The sequence below is a fragment of the Centroberyx gerrardi genome, chromosome 15, assembly GCF_048128805.1.
Source record: "Centroberyx gerrardi isolate f3 chromosome 15, fCenGer3.hap1.cur.20231027, whole genome shotgun sequence".
Taxonomy (NCBI): Eukaryota; Metazoa; Chordata; class Actinopteri; order Beryciformes; family Berycidae; genus Centroberyx; species Centroberyx gerrardi.
Genome location: NC_136011.1, coordinates 7,892,007 through 7,912,245, shown reverse-complemented (window position 1 = coordinate 7,912,245; position 20,239 = coordinate 7,892,007).

The window sequence follows — 20,239 nt, the reverse complement described above, 5'->3', positions numbered from 1 at the left end:
CGGTAGTAAATGCGTATTGGGTTTCCCTCCCAATTACTCCGGTCACAGGCCTTGTAAAATACCGAGCAAGATTGTTCCACACTGTAAGTAAATCTTTGTTTGGGTGCTTTTGGATTCCTGTCATTTCTGCATGTCAATCATTTCTCGTGCTACGATTATATGCAATTTTATATTTACCAAATGACACTGCATTTTCCTGATCTAGAAATCCGAATTTGTGTTTCATTTGACTGTAATGCCACAGTTGCTAATGTATTAGATCAAACTCATGATTGTACAGTGTGTAATTTTGTTAAGTGTAGCTTCCGAAGAAGAGGAAGGCAGTGGAGGTTTTTTTTGTTTTTTTTTCCACAGTGGGTGATATGCAAGACTTTTAAAGCTGGACGTTAGGGGACAAGAGTGGATGGGTTTGACTTTTTTATGGTTGTAATTCTGGAAACAAATTGGGGTCTAGATGATGGTATACATTATGATTATGGGAACAATGTAATGCTGGACATTGGTGACTGTATGTAAAATGCTAATGTAAGCACTTGGTGATGCATTTCTTAATGTCCACCCGTTCTCCACACAGGCAGTACAGTTTGTTTCCACTGTTTCAAACATTACATTTATTATTATTATTATTAAATTCCAATGATCCACTGGATGTTGTATGAAAGACACAAGCAAGATTGTATTGTCCTTTTCAATAAATTTCACGGTATTAAAAGTTAAACTGCTGTTGTATTATTTGTTCAGTTGTTTGCAGAGGCAAAAAGATCAAAAAGCCTGTAAAGACATATTGATCACATATGAAAGTAGAATTTCATAGTACATACCCATATATTTTGCAGCTGGTCTAGTTAATTAAGCGTTGTAGTGTAAATCTGATGCAAATCTTCCATAAAGTGAATTGCTAAGCTCAGTATGTTCCCTTATTTTAACACCTGTCCTATCATTCTTATAGATAAGTTAAAAGCCATTCTCAATTAACAAAACTCTGATCTGACTGGCAGTTAAACCGTGATTAGGGTTGTTAATTGTGCCGATTTGTGTCCGGCTTTTGTTTTCCTCCTGCTCAGAGCGGCTCCTCCTTTTGTTCTTGAGAAATTCCCATGCCTTCCCGGCGAAAAGGAGAAGTGGCATCGTTTGACAACCGAGGAGCGAGCTTGCTTGTTAAAACTCCACTCTCATTTGCCTATGTGTGCGAGAAGTGTGTGTGAACCCTTTTGGGACGAGAAACACTTGTGTTGTTTACCGGCTGACGCTTTTGTGGGTGGGCGGTGTTCCCCGTCACCCCTCCGTGTAGCAGGTTAAAACATGACCTCTCCCCTGTCACCTCAATCTGCCTCCTGAGGAGCGGCGTCTCACAGCGCCGGCAGCTGGCACCGCACACGTCAGTCTGACTGGAGGATCCGTAACACTGGGAACCAAGGACTCCAGGAGAAGACCCGCACACTTACAACACAGTTCACTTTCCTGAATCGATGCTTGAGTCCGGTTCACTGAGACGATGATAAACAACCACCTGTGTTGATGGAAGGATTAGGTGAAACTTCTCTTTATTTCAAGGGGCTTAAATCTAAAGAATTCAGCAACATTCACATGCAGACAGGTCCATAAAGTATATAATTATATAATTCTGTGAATGTGCTGAACAGACTTCTTTGAATTTTAAGACTGAACTATGTATAAACACAATCATTCACAACTTTAAAGACTGATTACATGAATGTTCGCCCTCTATTAACTCCAAACTTAAACACAATTATTCTTCTGCGTTGTGTGTTGATTTACCATTTAGTAAATTTATAGTATTACTGAAGGATTGTGCATTAGGATCCTTGAGCAGAAGTGATGGGGAGTTAACTGGTGCATTTACTGACTCAAACTACATTATTGGCAACAGCAGTAGCAGCATGCCTTCATGATTAATTTTTTATCTCCGTGTGTTAAGTTAGATTCTGTGTTGAAAGACACTGAACACAAGTAAGTGTGTAATTGGGCTTTATGTAGGTGTCACCTGTTGTATTCATAAGCTAATTGGAATACTCATTGTCATCCTTACACATTCATCGGCGGATCGAATTTCACAGATCCCAGCTTTTGTACGGCGGCGGCACGCGTCACCTGAACGCCTCCCTAGATTAAAGCCCATTAGTTCATTGTTCATTATATCATATGGCTGTAATTTGAGGAAATATCCAACAAACTTGTTATGCAAGATTGTGTGGGTGCAAGGGAGGCTGGGGCGCGTGGACAGGCGTGCCACAGAGGGCCACCCACAGGTCACCTGCACTCCCCTTTAAAAATGGATGGGCGTCACAGCCGGGATCAGTGTCACCCCGCACGCGTCTGTGAATGGAAGTGCCTGCAGCGATCATGGAGAAACTTATATGAGGAGAAATTTACCAGATGGATGAGGTGTTTTTAGGGGAAAAAGCAGGCCTATTTGGGCAGCTGGCCTGAACTTGTTGGCTGATCGGGGGCCAGATGTCAAGGTTAACCCCTCAGACTCCCTGGAGGATCAGACCCCACCCGCCGCTCCAACGCCGGCTTCTCTGTCGGATAGTTAGCTAATCTGAATAGGTGCTTGAGATAAATCAGGTGTCAAACGTGCCGAAGATCCCCGCATTGTGCATTGTGTGTCTATTGTCTCCCTCTGATAGCTGCCACGCGTCTGGTATCAGGTGAACAAAGCCAGATGACAACCAGCAGAAAGAGACAATCTGTCAACACTGGAAACTATCGCAGCAAACAAGGGTGAAAGATACAGAATTCACTTGGCTACAAAAAGCTTGATATATGTGTATGTACAGAAATTATTTTAGTCTGACCTGTAGATAGAAAATAAGTTTTAACCCATAACAACTCCAAATACAGGTCTATTTTAATCCTGTTTTTACTAATATTACAAATGAAAACAAACCTTCAGCTGTCACATGCTGTAAGTCCTTGTACCAAAAGCTCAGATAATTATAGATAGAAAATATATCAATAATACCAAGGCATTGGGAAAGCCTTCTAACTCTGTATAACATTTTCAATGCTCATTGATTCACTTTGCACAGAACAGCAAAGTGGTAAAATAACGTTTTGCACAGTTTTTCCATATTTATTTTGCAATCATTCATTTGTTGTCCCATCACAGAATGTCAGCTTTGGTCACAAACAGGACAAAATATCTTTAACAATAATTGCTCTTTTGCTAAAGAATTGAAGTTCATTCTTGTAGCATTCAAGTCCAGATAATGGCCAGAGGATCGAGTTTCAGTCTCATTTATTGTGGGGAAGCAACCAGAGGTCAGAATGGCAGGTGGATCCACCATCTCTTCATTTCCATACTATAGGCTACTATTAATATTGTGTCAGCTGTGGGTGGAAGTAACACATTACAATTGCTCTTGTTACTGTCATTTTATATGTACTTGTCCTTTTTTGAGTAGTTTTTGAAGTGAGTAATTTTACTTTTACTTAACTATGTTTTGACTTAATTATTGTACTTCACTACATTTGCAGAGTACACATGTTTCTAGGCTCTAATTGTATCAGAAACTGACCAGTTGTAAATTAGGCCTACATCTGCATCAAACCTGTACAAGCATGTGGAGGTAATGTTAACTACCATTAAATGCTCAAATTTATCCATGATAGTTTAGTTGGTTAAAATCCAGCTACAGTATTAATTGTTTTGTTTGTTGTTAGTTTGGTTGTCATCTAGCTAGTTAACCTTGCTAACTAGTTGGATAGCTAACAGCAAAAGAAACATCAATGTAGTAATGCTGTTGAATAGTAGGGATAAGCATTTTCAGCTTTGTTTAATCACAGATCAATTTCTGAATCTCATTCTTATAAACATATGTGCAATATGGGAAAAGTTCATTGGTGTAACAATGTCTGTTGTTTTTTTCAAAGCAACTCAGTAAGTTTTACTAGGATATTTTGAATGAGATACTTTTTTTATTTTTACTTAGCCTAAGCACATTTTAGACCAGTAATTTTACTTATAGGCTTATAGGCCTTTTGCTTTTAACAGTTACTTGACTTTGAGTAGCCTATATTTTAAATTAGATACTTTTTACTTTTACTTAAATAGGTTTTTAAACCAGTAGTTTAACCACTACTCAAGTAACATTTCAGCAAAATAACAGGACTTCTGCTTAAGTACATTTTTGAGACCAATAATTTTACTTCTATGAGTAACATTTCAGCAGAAGTACCGGTCGTTCTCCTCGAGCAGGGTATTTTGTTGGTGTGGGGGAGCAGGTTGAGCTCGTACGACCACACGTGTCAGAAAGCTAGCGGCCCAGCAGCAGGCTGGTGAGCGACCGGCCTCATTATCACTGTCTGACCGGCACGTGCCGAGGACTTATCACCTAAAACCTAGGAAACATGAGCTGTCAGCAGACCATAGGTTTGCATTTAGTCATTTTTAGCCTGTAATTGGCACCACAAAGAGCTTGTGGAGGGATTACTGTAGTGTGAAAGCAGCGAGAAACTCCATGTCAAACCCAATTGGAAGGTAACTGATGATCTCATGTTGCCATCATCAACAATGAATAATTAGGTAGAATCAGGATCAAACAGAAGATTGACAGTACCCAGTAAACATTGGGAAGTAATGCTGCAGATACTACTCTATAATACAGCATTTTATTGAATTTTATTCGTTTTTTTATCAGATGTAGGGCATGCTACACTGCATAACATATGTACAGCATGCATTGGATGTAGTGTATTCATCTTTTATGCTTTGTGGCATGTGGTTAAATGTTCCCACTGACCAAAAAACAGTCAGTTAGTGTTTGTTTTGTTATTATGTGTGGGTTATTATGCCTGAGTTCACTTTTAAACTATGATTTGTGATGATCACAGCAGGCTAACTCAGCAGCAGGCGGGCTGCTCGCTGCTTACGCCGAGCACAGTTGTAGTTTGCATTGGATAGATCACATTAGAACTTCACCGCAATAGCTCAGTAAAGCCATGCTAAAACTAGAGTAATACAATCAATCAATCAGTCATCTCCTGACTTCACAGCACAGGAGAGCTCTGCTGGAATGCTGCTAAGCTGCAGATGTACCAGCCAAATTACTCCAGAGGGGAATTACCAGGCCATAAATCCAGATGTCATAAGGATGGCTGTAGCCTATTTCACGGTAAAAAAAAATAAAAAAAAGCCATGCAACTTGTTTCCATTACCTTCAGAAAGAATGTCTCGCTCTGCATGGGCTCCAATTTATCGCTGTTGGCAAATCTAAACATGTTTGCATCCAAACATGGCCTCAAATCACAGGGATCTCAGACGAAACATCATGGGAGTCGCTCCGCAGCGCCGCGCCTTGTCCTGACAGGTCCTCTGAAATGAATGATCTGTGAGACGTCAAACTGTGAGAGCAACTAACAATCATCTCCAGCTCATTCATAATCCTGTGTAAATATGAGGCATGTTGCAGCCTGCAGGTTTTACCCTTAGCTAGATTGAAGCTTAGTTATTGTTTAGGGACGCGACGAAGACGTTTTCCTTCTCGAGCGTTACAGTATCTCCGGTTCAAGATGCATCATCATTACGTGTTTGTTATCAAATCTAATGGTTTTAGTGGCACAGAGCATGCCTTCAGATTTTTTGTTTGTGCAATTCTCATGTAAGTAGCGGGCAAACAACAGACATACAGTCTAGTCAACACGACACAGTAACCACTGGCATCAGATAGTTGGCAGGTACCGGGCCTCATTATTGCTAATTAAGATGTATAAATATGCTGTCTGGCACTTGACTTGTCGTTTGCAATGCGCCATTTTTTCCATCAAACTCAAAAAGTGCCAAGGTAGACAAGGTGAGGGCGCGAGTGCTGGTAGTGATGCTACAGTGTGTACGCTGTGGGCACACTTCAGCTCAGCTGGCATACAGCGAACTGACGCCATCGGGTGCCAGCAGCTAAACAAGCCGAGGTTTGAGGGGAGAGTGTTGTATATTTGGGCCGAGCTCAACGAAGTCTGCCAATGTCTTTGAGTGTCTGGCTTCACGGTCTCTCATACAGAGCTCCTTGTTGAGCTGCAACTCTCTGGTCATCTTGCAGATGATGGCAAAGGACAGCTGACAGCAGGGGGCACAACCAGCAGGACATGACATCACAGCGCGGCGTACTAATAGAAGGTTTTAACCTGTTACTTAAGTGAATCAGGATTCAGCCCGCCTGTTGTTGTTGGCTCGGCATTCTAGTCATTTCAGAAAATTGACATCAGTTTTTCCTGCCACCGCCTTCAATTTAGTTGAATTTCATTGGGTTAGATGTCATCCCAACACAAGCAACAACGGCCGTGATTTACAAATACTGAATTCAAACCGGAAAAGAAAAAGATTTATAAACAAAGGGCTACTTTTGATAGAGTTACAGCTGCACTAGGCCTATTTGCATGTTCTTGATTTCAAATGGCACGGAGAGGAAACTCTTTGAAAAATTGGAACTTCAATACCCAGAATGATGCTTTATACCAGAGGAAACCAAAGGGATGAGAGAGGAAAAGATCTAACGTTGGTGAGTCTCTGGACAGATCGCTGCTCACTGCCGTTTAGGAGACAGTTTGTGTTTCATTTTTGAATTTCAATTCGTCACTTGAATTTTATTGCAAATAGGGTGAATCTACAGCTGGTTCTGATTGATCTTTTTTAACCTTTACTACCTTTTATAAGCATTATCGGGGAGGTTTGCTGAGCATGCTGGTTTTCAACAGGAGAGGGAGGGAGAGGAGAGTTTTACTCATTCACTTTCCAGGCCCAGACTTTCCCAGACGGGCCAGGGATTCGAGCCAGCGACCTTCTGGTTACAGGCCCACTTCCCTGACCTTTGCCCTTGCAACTTCATGTGGGAAACACAGTCAGATGTCATCACTAAATCGGCCATAAATTCTCCATTGCAGTAATATCTGCTGTAGTTATGCAGAAGGCATGTGGTTAAAGTCATCACCATCATACCATTCAAGCCACTGGGTGACCGCTTGTAGTTTGCGGATAGAGGAATTGCCTCAGAATTGCCATGGCAGCAGTGATGGGAATATTCCTATTTCTGAAGAGACATTAGAGGAAAGTCATGCCAGGAACCAGCAGTACAAACCCAACAGACCTGGAGGGGAATGCGTCCTTTATTTTGATCATACCTGACAGTGCAGGGGAGACCTGTAGCTAACAGCACGTCGTTAAACTGATATATATTTTTTTGTTTAACTATATTTTGCAGTATCTTGGTGGTAGATCAACTAAATACAGATTTGGATAGTGTTTTCAGTAGTTTATAAGTTTTGTCATTTTTGTCATTTTGAGGTAACTACCAACTGCTTTTGGCTGACATAGATTGTAAGTCAGATGTTACAAAGACCCTTATTTATTTCAAGTTTACATACAACAGAAAGTTAAAAATGCTCCTTTTTTTTGTGAAGAACCCAAATTGGGTTGTTTGGTTTGGGATTTTTATGTCCAGACTAGCAGTGATGGACATTACAAGGAAAGTTAACATTCTTTGCACTTTTCTTGTGATGAACCCAGATAGTGTTATTTGGTTTGACAGGTTTATGGCAGGCAGCTGTCGGAGTGTGGTCATTAGCAACACATTGAACATTCTCTGCACTTAAGTTCAAATTAAATACAATTTCTGTTCACTAATTAGTGGTATTTTTTGCTGTCCTGAGATTTTGTATTATATGACACCACAGATGTAGATCATTTGAACAAGTGGTTTGAAATACTTTTTCTAAGTAACTTTAGTAAACAAAACTATATTTCTCTTGAGGGAAGCTCAGATGTAGTTCACCCTCTTCCAATGTGAAGTAACTGGTAGCTTGTAAAACTAGACTTTCCAAGTAGCTTCCCCAACACTGCCTGTAAATCCCTCTCTACTTTTTACACCTTATTTTCAACATAATTTTCATCAAGCTTTTCTGCAAATAAAACGTTCTTTCAACTTGTCTGATTACATAAGGGTAAATACGAAAAAACTGCAAATGTGCTGTTGTTTCACCATACGCATTAGATTCAATGTAATTTGTAACTGGTGTAATTTCATTTATAACCTTCATGCCAAGATTTCTCCTATGCATCAATAGCAAGATCCATTATCTGTTTTTTCTTATTCATGTGAGCTGTTCAAGATATAGTTATACTGCGTACTACTGTGTGCTGTGTTACTGTGTGTGAATGCTATAATAAAACCATACCTCAGCGACAAGCACATTACTGTAAATGAGGGTCATTGAACAAAGCCATTCATTTCTCTGCGGTGCCTAATTAAGACACAGAACAATTAGGCAATTGACCAATTAATTACAATCCTCTAATCTACAAAAAGTGATTGGCTGGAAAGATCCATTGGTGTTCCTTCCTTGTAAAAAGAGAAGCTCCATGGGCATTCTACACCAGACGAGATTTAAAAGGTCTTTAATCAAATTAATCTGAGATAAATAATGGTTTATGCTATTACAAAATTGCTGATAGAGAGGATTACAATACTATAAAATACAAAGTAATAAGTTTTATTGAAGGGGATTCAAATATCATTCCCTCCCTCCTTGCCTCCTCTCTCTCTTTCTCTCTCTCTCTCTCTCTCTCTCTCTCTCTCGCTCTCTCCGTCTACAATTTGCATCTCTTTCTTTCTGACTGGTATACAGTGATTACAATGTACCCATCAGCACAATTCCTTGTGATAACTCTATTTGCTATGTGAATGTATCGTATGTATGCCAATCCATGAAAATCCATTTTGGTAACATTTTTACTACCTGAAATTCATCGGACAATATTTCAAAAATGATGATTCTAACTATTTTGTAATCAAATGTCTTTAGATGACTCAGAACTTTAACAGTAACCCATAATGTGCTGTACATTCATGCCAAAATTATTTTCTAAGAGTAGTTGTCAAACTTTTCAACCGGTGAACGTCTCAGTTGGGAATGAAACTCTTCATATATGTGCTTGTCACCAGTGTATAAAAAGCTTGGCTTAAAAAAATCCAAAGTGAAAGTCTTTGTAAATAAACGTTGTTTTTCAGAATCCCAACATCCCAAGTGCTCAGAACCCGTCACTGGGGCGACAGCGTGCCTGTGAGCGCACTAGCGACGGTTTATTTTTCAAATAGAAGTTCACTGCAAATAATTGTGAAGCACTTCTCCAAACAGTGGAGAGTGTGTGATCCGCTCTGCGCTCCGAGGCCATGTGGACTATCACCATTAGGACGTCGCATGCTCTTTTTCCAGCCTCCAATATTATGGAATGTCTCCAATGTTTTCAAAGTGTCACATAGCTGCATGAAGACCTATCAAGCTGCGGCTGGTGAGAACCTAGCTAGCCTCTGCGGACTCCTTTTTTTCGGGGGGTAAAACGCTTGCAATTTGCAAGTGAGATGAGTTGTCAACCTTTGGAGACTTGTGCAGGTGGCTCAATTTGTCTCCCTGTTTTGATACAACGGAGGCAGTGAGTATTGGCAGGAGTGTTGGTAAAGCTCTACAAGTCTTTGTGAGTTGCGGGAGTGCTGCAATTAATTATGTCTCCCAAGTTTTGACACGCATAACATTACGCTGTCAGTCCCTCAGAGGGATGACGTTGATGTCTTTATCCCTTGGAGGTAATTGCCGGCTGTCTGTTACTCACCATGCTGGGAGCAAGAAAGAGGCATGGTCAAATACGTTAGATAGAACCTAGATCTTGGACACATGAAAATAAGGGGCTTGATTTCTCTTAACATGCGAGTGATGCATTGACTCAAGGGCAGTTAACTGTCTAGAAAGATAAACAAACCGGACTTTAAAGTAATAATCCATGACATTTTCATATAAATAAATGTGCGTTTTACTACTCTCTGTTGCCGATTGATATAACACAATAGTGATTCAACCTATAGCCAGTTCATGAAAGCTTTTACATTTGCTGTTCTAAACACCCGGTGTCTGGTAGCTCTTTCCTGGGAAACAGGCACACAGGAAGTGATGAGTTTTGTTTGTTTGGAATAAACAGAAGAAGAACTGGGTAGTTAGCATGAGCAGCGATAGGCGCCATGGCTGAACAGACAAAGAAAAGAGCGCCACCTACAGAAACTCAAACTTCATCAACAGAAAATCCAAGGAGAAAGACGTCACAGTACTGGACACTGTTTGATTGACAGGTGATCTCTGGTAAGTGCAGTGCAGAAACACCACAGCAATGAGCGCTGAGCACCAAAGATTGAGACAAAATTAAAAAAAACAAGAATTTATTTCAAATATATATATATATTAATGTAATAAATTATATATTTTTTCTCAGGTGTGGCATAGATTCCACCTGGACTCAGATATGTGGCATTGTTTAAAACAGTTTGGTCGCATTATGTTAAGAATTGACCATATCACAATGGAAAATGTGCTGTTGTTTGTGCTGTCTGTGACGTGACGAGCTTAAAGAAGAGGAGCTGGGTGTTCTGAGGAGCCTGCAGCAGCTGAGAAGTTGTGGGGCTAGGTGCTGCTTCGTCTGGGGGTATGAGTTTGGAACATGCAGTCCCCTCTCCTGGAGCGGTGAACCAGAACCAAGTGGAGTGGGGCTAGCGGGCCACAAGAGCGCCATTGTTCTTCACATTAATCAAACTGAGGAAGGGCAGGTAGCATTTCCCTAGCCCACCCCACACGCACACCCTGCCAACCTCCATGAATGGACTGCTTTTTTAGCTGGCAGCGATTGGCCATTGGAGCTCCGAGAGGATGTGTGTCTGTTTAATTAGTGTGATGAGCTCAGCGGAGTTTATGTGCAGTGTTGGACACCAGGTATTAACCCCTCGAGTTTGACCCCGCGAGGAGGCGGGGGGCCGACCTCAATCTTGACATCTCTCTCTCCGCGCTGTTCTCCCTTTCCTTCTCTTCATTAGAAAAAGACAGATTAGACAGGGGGAAGGCGGACTAAAAAAAAAAAAAAAAGAGGGGGAGCTTAGTCAGCCTCAGCCTTCGTTCTTCACCTGCCCACTTTGTAGGCTTCCCCTCAGATGAGGAGAATAATTACGGCAATGATACTTCTAATGATGCTGTCATTAGGATGCTGAGTGGTGGTCTGCTGCAGCGCTGCGAGCTTTCCTATCACAGAACACAGTGTTGTTTCCCAGGATGGTAACAAACTTTTCACTCTAATGGAATCACATGCATAGACACACACAGGACATTCTTAAGGTCATCTCAATGTTATAAAGAAGAACCAAGACAAAGGAGATAGTCTGTGTAGTGCAAGACAGGTTCAAAGCCCATGACAAGTGCTGCGGTTCCTTCACTCCGCACCGTAAACACTCATGTAAAAGACAGATCAGACGGATCACTCGCTGGCAGCTGACTTACATACGCTCCGGATGAGAGAGTGCAATGTGTTAACATCACCCAGGGGCACCGTTTTCTAATTCATTTAACCACAACAGTGTTTTCCTAACAGCTTCAGCCGGCAATTAAAAACCATGAAAAGATACGAAAACATTCTTACCATGCTAGACGCACTTTCCACAAAGGTAAAACAACCACTTCAGGCGCAAATCAAAGCTTAGGATATCACCCTTTATCGGATTATGCACTTTATTAGTTTAGTGGAACAAACACAAGCACTTCGGGGGCATCTACTTTAGGATTGTAATGCCTCTTTCCTCGCTGATGTTTCGTTTATGCAGGAGCAATTAATTAGTAAAATAGTTTGCTGTCTTTCTAATATTCCGGCTAATGGTCCAGAGAAAGTGACGTGGCTGGTGAGGAAGCACACATCCCACACATCCAAAAGTTAAAGGGCAGTTGGAGGGCATTTCCACTGATGAGTCTTGGTAATGATTTAGGAAACTAGTTTGGATTAATTCCATAAATGGCTAATTTGTCAACCCATCTGGCATCCATTTAAATGCTTTTTAGGTCATGTGGCCCGGTCCTGCATATGAGGATTTTGATAGGATTATAGTATAAGGACATCCTATAAGCACATTATGTGAGCAAGTGCAATGCATGCTACAGTGAAAGGTATGGTTAGTTTTTTTTTTTACAGGAAAATTCTCCAAGTAGTATAATAAAACTATGTGGTAAGAATTCAACTTTTTCTGTGGCACCTATTGATAAACAGCATCCTTATTAAAGTCAGTGGATGTCTTATTTTACCCGACTAAGCAACACTTGTTTTATTTCAGAGAGTGATTCAGGCTCGGGTTTGTACTTATTAATAACACCCTTGCCACTAAGGCAGCGACGAACAAAGAGCCGGAGTCACAGCATGTCAGCTCTCTAAAAAGCAGTGTTTGCTGCACCCCCTCTGAAAACACTTTATTAATTGGATTTAGATATTTGCAAAATGATCTATTTAATGGGATTACCACTCGTATAATGATCTTATTTATGAGGGAAGCAATCCAAGCTTTGGGGCGGGCTGATAATGCATTTCCAGCTCTTTGGCAGTTAATGTTGTGTTACGAGGGGGAGATAAAGTTTGAAGTCCCATTGTAAGCGAATAGGTAAGTCAGCCCCGGTGAAATGGAGCCGCCGCGGTGGCAGGTCAGACGGGCTTGAGTGGCCGCGCTCGCATTCCAGAGGCCTGTCTGGACTGTAGGCTCAGACCCGCTGAACTCCTTACAAGTTCAAGGCAGACGTAAAGAGGGGAGGGAGGGAGGGATGGAGAGAGATAGAGCCGTACCCCACCTCCTAAACCCCCAACCGCCCCCCTCCTCCACCCTCCTCCCCCAACCCCCCGGCAGCATAATGGCCCTTTCTTACGTCTTTATCCACCTCGATATCTCGCTGAAGCTTTTACAGACCCTGTTTCCACTTAAATGCCTGGAGGTAATGTCCTACCTTTTCTTCCCCCCCGCCCCCGCCTCCACCCGCTCCCCTCTCCTCTCCTCTCCTCTCTAGGAAATCTCATTTCTACCTGTCAAGTACAGTATTGGTAAAGCGAAAAGCGATACCATAAGAAACAAGGGAGGAATACCGCATGCACGATGGGCAAAATAGCACAAAGAGACTATTTACAGCTGTTTATTGTGGCTCTTTAAATGGATTTTTCATGTTTGCTAACACATTTAAGCTGTTGGATGTTTTCCCTCATGGAGGTTTTAGCTCGGTTTTGTATCTTTTCATGTAGTGTGGAGCCGCTAATGCAAAAAAAAAAAAAAAAAGTATATATGTAAATGCACTTCTTTTTTACAGAGCGCGCAGACTTTAAAACATTAACATTTCAATATAACATTTGATTTATATGTGTTTAAAAAAATAGGTTATAATCTTTTACTTTAAAAGGATGTATTCTCAAATGAGATTATGCTAATAGACTATAATTTGCATAAAACGGGTGGAAATATTAAACCAGATTAAAAATTCTGAATATTTAAGAGTTTTATCCATGCTGTTAGTCAACAAATATATTCATTCTCCCAGAGAATATTAGAGCCTAAATGTGACATTGTGGAAAAACAAACTGTGTTGCGGTTGCAGCGATCACCCCCAACTTGTTTATTACTAACTATCTACAGCATATATGAACATTTACTGTGAGGCTAAACTCTCATTTCATTTGTCCCATTTGTGCTCCTTATGGCCGTGTGGTTTCAGGGTCTTTGGAGCATTAGTCTCAGGTGAGGGCCGAGGCACAACATGTGAGGCCGACCACAAAGAGCGCCCTCACAGGCCTCCATTCAGGACATTAATCTGCAAACAAGTGTTTTTTGTGTCTCGGAGTCTTATTTTCATCGCCATCAATTTAGTACACAGATTGAAAGTGATTCAGGTTGTGCTCTCAAGTTGCATCCCCTTCCAGTCCCCCCCTCCTCCCCCCCTCTCCTCTCACTGCACTGCCCCCTCAGCAGTGGGACGGCTGGCAGGTTTTCTGCTGCAAGCGCAGATGAAAAACTTACCCACCCACCCCCATTGTAAATTACCAAACAATGCATCGACCTATAAGTGCATAATGCAGCTCAGTGTGCTACATTAACAGGGTGGTATTACTTTAAAAATGTGTTAACAAGGATTACCCAAACTGAAGAATGTTATTCTTATTTTCAGTTACTTTCAGATTACTTTGCCATATTTGAGGTATAAGAAATTGTAAAAAAAAAAAATCAGGAAATTTATTTCAGGTTTGCATTCAAACACAAATTTTCTTCTGTGCTACATTTCAAAAAGACATAGAACACTTAACACTATTTAAATGGCCTTCTGAGTTTCTCCCTTTCAATTTAAATTATTTTATTTTTTATATATCATCGTCATGTATAATATCTATAATCAGAAGACATACACAGAATACACTGAATTATTTTAGGTAATGCAATGGAATACAGTTACAACTTTTTGTATTTAAAATACAAAACTATTGTGTTACTACCTAACCCTGACGACATACAACGCACACACACATGCTTGCACGCACACACACGCGCTCACACACTCCCTTTCTTCAGTACCTGCAACAACTTATTTCCTCCCCTTTGAAACAATCTAATCTGGTGAATTAAAAGGGGAGCGAGACTGTCTGCTAATTCAAATAAATTCCATCCACTAAGAAGCTATTAATTGGTCGTATAAAATATTCAGCATTCCTCTCAGCCCATTTTAATGGCGTATTGAAAATTAATAGTTTACCATTTTGGAATTAATAGACTATTGCTGAGCTTTCTTGTTAATATTAGTACAGTATATTGCCTAGGAACATCATATTAACAGTAAAGGCTTGAGATCAACAGCAGCTTCGATTATAGCATTTTTTAAAACACAAGTTCTCCTGCAATAAAACATCACAACTGTTTATTTTAGCACTATGTGAACTATGGACTTTGAAACTGAATAAGGGATCAGATGTATTTAATCCTAACATTGTTAACTGATAGGTGCACATTTTGACTTCAGGGGTTTCACAGCACTTTGTCCTATATTTCAGCCTCACAAGACTTGCAGTCATGGCAGTATGGAGCAGTAAACATGTGATAACCTTAACTGACTTCTATGAGCAGTGAATCAAACGTGTGGCAGCACTGCAGCTCTTCTTTGCCATGTACTGCACACTGCCCCTTGTGGTGTGCTACAAACTGAGATTGAGATTGTGACTTGGCAGCAAGATCCTCTCTTTGCCCTGAGGCTTACACATTTGTACACTCATTTATTTATTGGTTTATTTGAATAGCTTTGCCATTGTGAACTTTGGATACGTTTTTATTTTCATTTTGTCTTGCTACAATACAGTGCGGAGTGATATTTTCTCCATCTGGCAATGCTTCTCCCTGTGACAGCTTTCCTGCCGTACGGTTTGGAGTTAAAATTAACATTACAATATGTTATGCAAAAGAATCTCTCTCATAATAGCCGGGTCAGGAAGACTCTATATTAAATTAGTGTGAAAATTTGACATCCCTCATCCTCCTCGTTGTAAATTTGTGAGGCTTTAATCAGCTGCAGATGTCCTTGTGTCCTTTCTTCTTTATCAAGGAGTTATTACTTTCTAAATAATTGCTCAACGGGTTTCTCTTAATGCATATGTGAACCTTGCCTATTTGACCTTAACTCAATTCCTTTAATTGAAGCAAACATATTAGACATATTTGCTATATTATGTGTTTTTTGAAGTTCCAATTTTGTTGATATAGATTTATGAAGTGCCGGCGACTGAGGTCACCGCCCTATTAGAGATTTATGAAATGGCCATGAGGCACCATTATTCAAGCTCAATCAATCATGCCAACCACTTTTATTATGGTACCATGCGTCATAAGCTTGATCAAATGCATCTCTTGCTTCCAAGTCAGAAGCGATAGGCAGTTTTTTTTCTATCCGGGATGTTTCCGGATCATCTGCGCGGAAGCTACATCGCCGCATTCCTCGGGCCGCCGAATAAAAAAAAAAGCATCACGGAATTCATTGTTTGTTGGAGTCATTTGATCACAAAGCGTTTATGTCTTTTGTCCTGACTATGGTGGTAGCCATCATAGAAGTCACCCATCATGCATCGACTGTAAACCTCACAGCCCCTAAAGCCTTTTTGTCTCAAATGTTGCTCTGCAGAGCTGAATCGCTGCATTGTCGCACAAAAGCTAGTGTCGCTCAAACATCCTGCTGGCGGTTTCCCTGTATCTCCCTCGTTTAATGAGCTCCATTGTATGAAAACATCAAAATGCACACAATTGCTTCGGACCGCTCCAATAAAAACAAAAGCAGGTCGGGGTTACGGTTAAGGTTAAGATCTGAGCGTGGCATGCATCTCGGCAGGTTAGAGTATATTCTGAAGGTGATGGAGTTAGACTTGTGAGGTGAATAGGTGGACACGGACCAATTTTTTTATCAGTTGCAGAGGCTTATAATGTAGGGTTCTTTCACTGAAGGCGGTGGGCGTAAGTGTTGTGTTCTGGTGGGCAGAGACAGTTAATGTCCCAGATCTACTGTATGAATAAAGTCATATTGTGAAGTGTGTGGGCTGATATGCTTGGCAGTCAACCCTGACAAGTAGATTAGCTCTTACTGGGCCACCTCTGAATGGCATGCGCACGACTCAAGCATTTCCAGTCTCAACGCCACATATCAAACATCTAACACCCAGCACCAGAGATGAAAGCACATCAAAACATGAAAAAAAAAAACCTGCTGTATGTTATGTGGCTTCTCCACAGCTGCAATGGTTAACGGGAGTCAAAAATTGGCATGTCTAAAAAGTGGGATAATGATTATAAATGTGACAGGCTGAAAACTAATTACAATTGTCTCACTGTGTTTTCCAATAATGCCTCTAACATTTCTATAAAACTCATTTAAATCTTCCACAAGTCCAAAATTCAGTCTTGCTCTAAAGCCATTTGGCACATTTTTCCTCAGTTTACATTTAGAGAGGATTAACTGAAGAGCTGAAAATAATCATGCCAGATGTCTTCTACAGCAAGAGAACTGCCTCCCCGGTGGGCATTTGATTTTATTGAGTTTTTATCAATCTTAAGTGAATACACTCTGGGATCCTCATAATGCATCGCCTCATGTTGTGAAGTCATGTACGCAAATTGAATATCATGTCACATTTTGCAATAATAGTTAAAAAGAAAAATAAACGCCCTCTGCTCGTGCAATTGTGTAAGGAGGAGTTCAAACAGAAAGTCAGCATTGGTCTCTTTATAGCCAAGTTAAACAGACAACACATAGCTTAACTGGGCAGACTGGTGGAACAAACAGTATAATAAATAAGACCAATTCAATGACAGGTTTAAATGCTAAACCACATCTGTACACTTTGTAAAAGCCATGGTAAATGTTACTCTCTTTAAAACGTGTCTGAGAAATTTAGCTGTCAGTCACGGTGACTCGTAAAAGTTATTGAGATGATGAGCAAACAGAGTTAACAATTACAAGAATTTTGTAGATTTCTGCAAAATTTGGCTGTTTTGTAGAATAGATAATTTAGTATTTTTTTTTCTTAAATAGCAGCAACAGCAGACATCATTTGCCCTGGCCTGTCCTACATATTTCACGGCCCTCCTTTGAGACCCGGGCAGTGTTTGTTGGATTTGTTTTTTAGCTTTAATGAGCTCCACTGGAATGCAGTGTCTCCCACATGTCTTGCGAAGGGCGGGGCCAATCTTATTGCTGCCACATGTTGGGCTCCTAGTGACTCTTCCAGGCTTGTGTGGTCAGCCAGTTCAAAGAGCCCAGGCTCATTTGTTATACAACTTTATGTAACAACGAGCCGATGCTTCAGTGCGTCTGAAGAGGCAACAAAGGAATGCCGCCATTCTTTTCTTTGTCCTAACTGGGCCTGCCCAGAGAGACTTTCAGATCATCTGTTTCTCTAATTAGCATGTTTGGTGGACAATATGTTGGCGGGGGTATTGTGCTTCTACATAGTGAAGAAATCCTCTATTTGAGCCCGTTCAGTGTTTGAACTCTGGCAGTAATGTTGTATGGCGATAGAGAACAGTAGTAGTTGATCACTGTCATTGCCAGAGCGGTGCGCCGTGCCACATATGGCAACAATCTGACATGGTAATCCACTCCTGAGGTTATGAGTGACTAGGTGTGGGCTCCCTGGATCATACCGACTCCATCAATTCTTCTGTTAGCCATTTGTGTGAGGAGTTAGCAGCGGAGCCCCTGCTAGCGGCTGACAGGACATCTCAGCAGGAGCACAAACTCGGGCCTCACTAAACTCCCCTCACGCAGTTTTTATGCATTTAAAAGTAACATTACCACTTATTCAGGGCAGGGAGGAAAGATGGAAGAAAGGAAGAGAGCGACATGTCAATTCTGGTACGTACGTTCGGCCGCATATTGGCTCGCTCACCGGTCGTTGGCTTGTATTGGCTGGAATGTACATCAAATGCATTTGCAGCTTGATATGCATGCATTCCTTTCAGCCATAACCGTTGGCTACTTTGTTTTAAAATACCACTATTAGTCTCTAACTCTTGTTCATGCATTAAACTGGACCAAATTACAGAGGGTCTTGACCACGTTTGCTGCCCTGTACCACACACTTACTGCAAATAACCTGTTTTTCCTTTTTCACACATCAATTCCCCGGGGACGTTTTCAGCTTCACTAGACTGGCGAGCCTTCAGGGACTAGGTCCACTGCATGTGCTGGCTAGTAGGCCATTTGCAATAATCTCCTTTTTACCGTTTAGAGGCTAATTATGTAACATTACACCTGCCTCCCTGAGCCTTGGCTCTGGCATGGTGCAGAATGAGTTGCTTTTTCCCCCTCCCTGCTCATAGGGTGGTTAGAGTTTCTTAATGAGATTAGCCCAAAGCTGAAATCTGCTTTGTGTCCCTTGCTATATGGCGAGATACTGGATCAACGGAATCAAAGCTAAGAGGGAGAATCATTGGAAGATGCAGGCGGCCGACCTCGTTTCTGTCTCCCCACCAACCCCCCTGCGTGTGACTTGGACAGGATTCGTCGCTATCACACATGACATTGTGTGCGAGCTTTGCATAGGAAATATCTTTGTCTCACTGTCATGTTTGCCTGCTTCGCTGTTTCCGTGCTTTTTGCTTTATCTTGCTGTCCAGTTCATATTTGCTGTTGGATCAAACTTCTCAATAGTCATTTGCTGAATTGAGGACAGATGGGTTGAATATTGAACAAAATAAAAGGATAGGCTTTTCTCCCAGTCTGGGATATAAACTTGTCTAGCTGTGGTTGGTGTACTGCTGTCTTTTTTGTCTGTATTAACTCAAAATATCTTGTATTTTTCCACAACTTCTAAGACGGCGACTAAACTCTTATTTGTCCGTAACAACATAATGTACAAGACAGAGTTATATAAAGACGGAGCTACACCACCCACGACAGCCCATCTACAATGAGAGCCTTTCTTCCTCTAATTTATTGGGACCCTAATGTCCTTGTGACTTTCAACTCAGACAAAGGATGTAAAACCAACAACCAAGCCTGGACACAATAACACACACACACACACACGCACAGACTCGTACATGCACAGCGGTGTATGCATGCATGCAAACAACTTTGGCATAAAATTCCCAGACCGACAGCGAATTCTCACTGAGCGCTGCGAGAGATAGCATGTAAATATTTTGCCCACTTGCTCAGAATATGATGTTGATTAAGAGAGTAAAGGTTAGGGTTAGGGAAGGGGCAAGGATTAGTACTGTGGACCGTGTCTAGGGTTACCATAACAGCCTGGCTGGTGGGACTAGTAATAACAACAGAAGTAATAATAATCACAGACTAATTGATTGAACCCTGTGGCTTCCTTGCAAGAGTCATATTTGTAAAGCTTAATGCCTCCACTATAAGCTAATGCCTCATTTGCCAGTATTGCTTTCTTGTCATTTGTACTTCAAGTGAATCATATTTCGAGTCTTCAGAATCCACATTTTTTCTCATGCAAAAAAAAAAAAAAAGAAGAAGAAGAAAATAAATTCACTTCCAATAGACTTTCACTGACTTGTGAATTTCCAAATGCTCCTTATACCACCATTACATTTACTTATCTGTAATTTTGGTATTGAGCAGTCTGGTTACTCTGTGTGAGATCCTATCATTGCATTGTAGTTTGTTGAATTTTACAAAGCAGCCTGGAAGCCCTGAAGCTATATACTGCTACAGAGAGCTATTTGCTCTGCGTCAGCGGAGTATCCTGTCATGGAGAGAAAATCCCGTTTGAAGTATGGCCCCCGTCTTTCACACTGACGATAATGCTCCTGGCTTTATCATGTCCTCCGTGCAAAGCCCATGTCTTCCCCTTTTGTCCGGCTCCCTCTCCCCCACTCCTGCACACCCCCTGGCTTTCCTC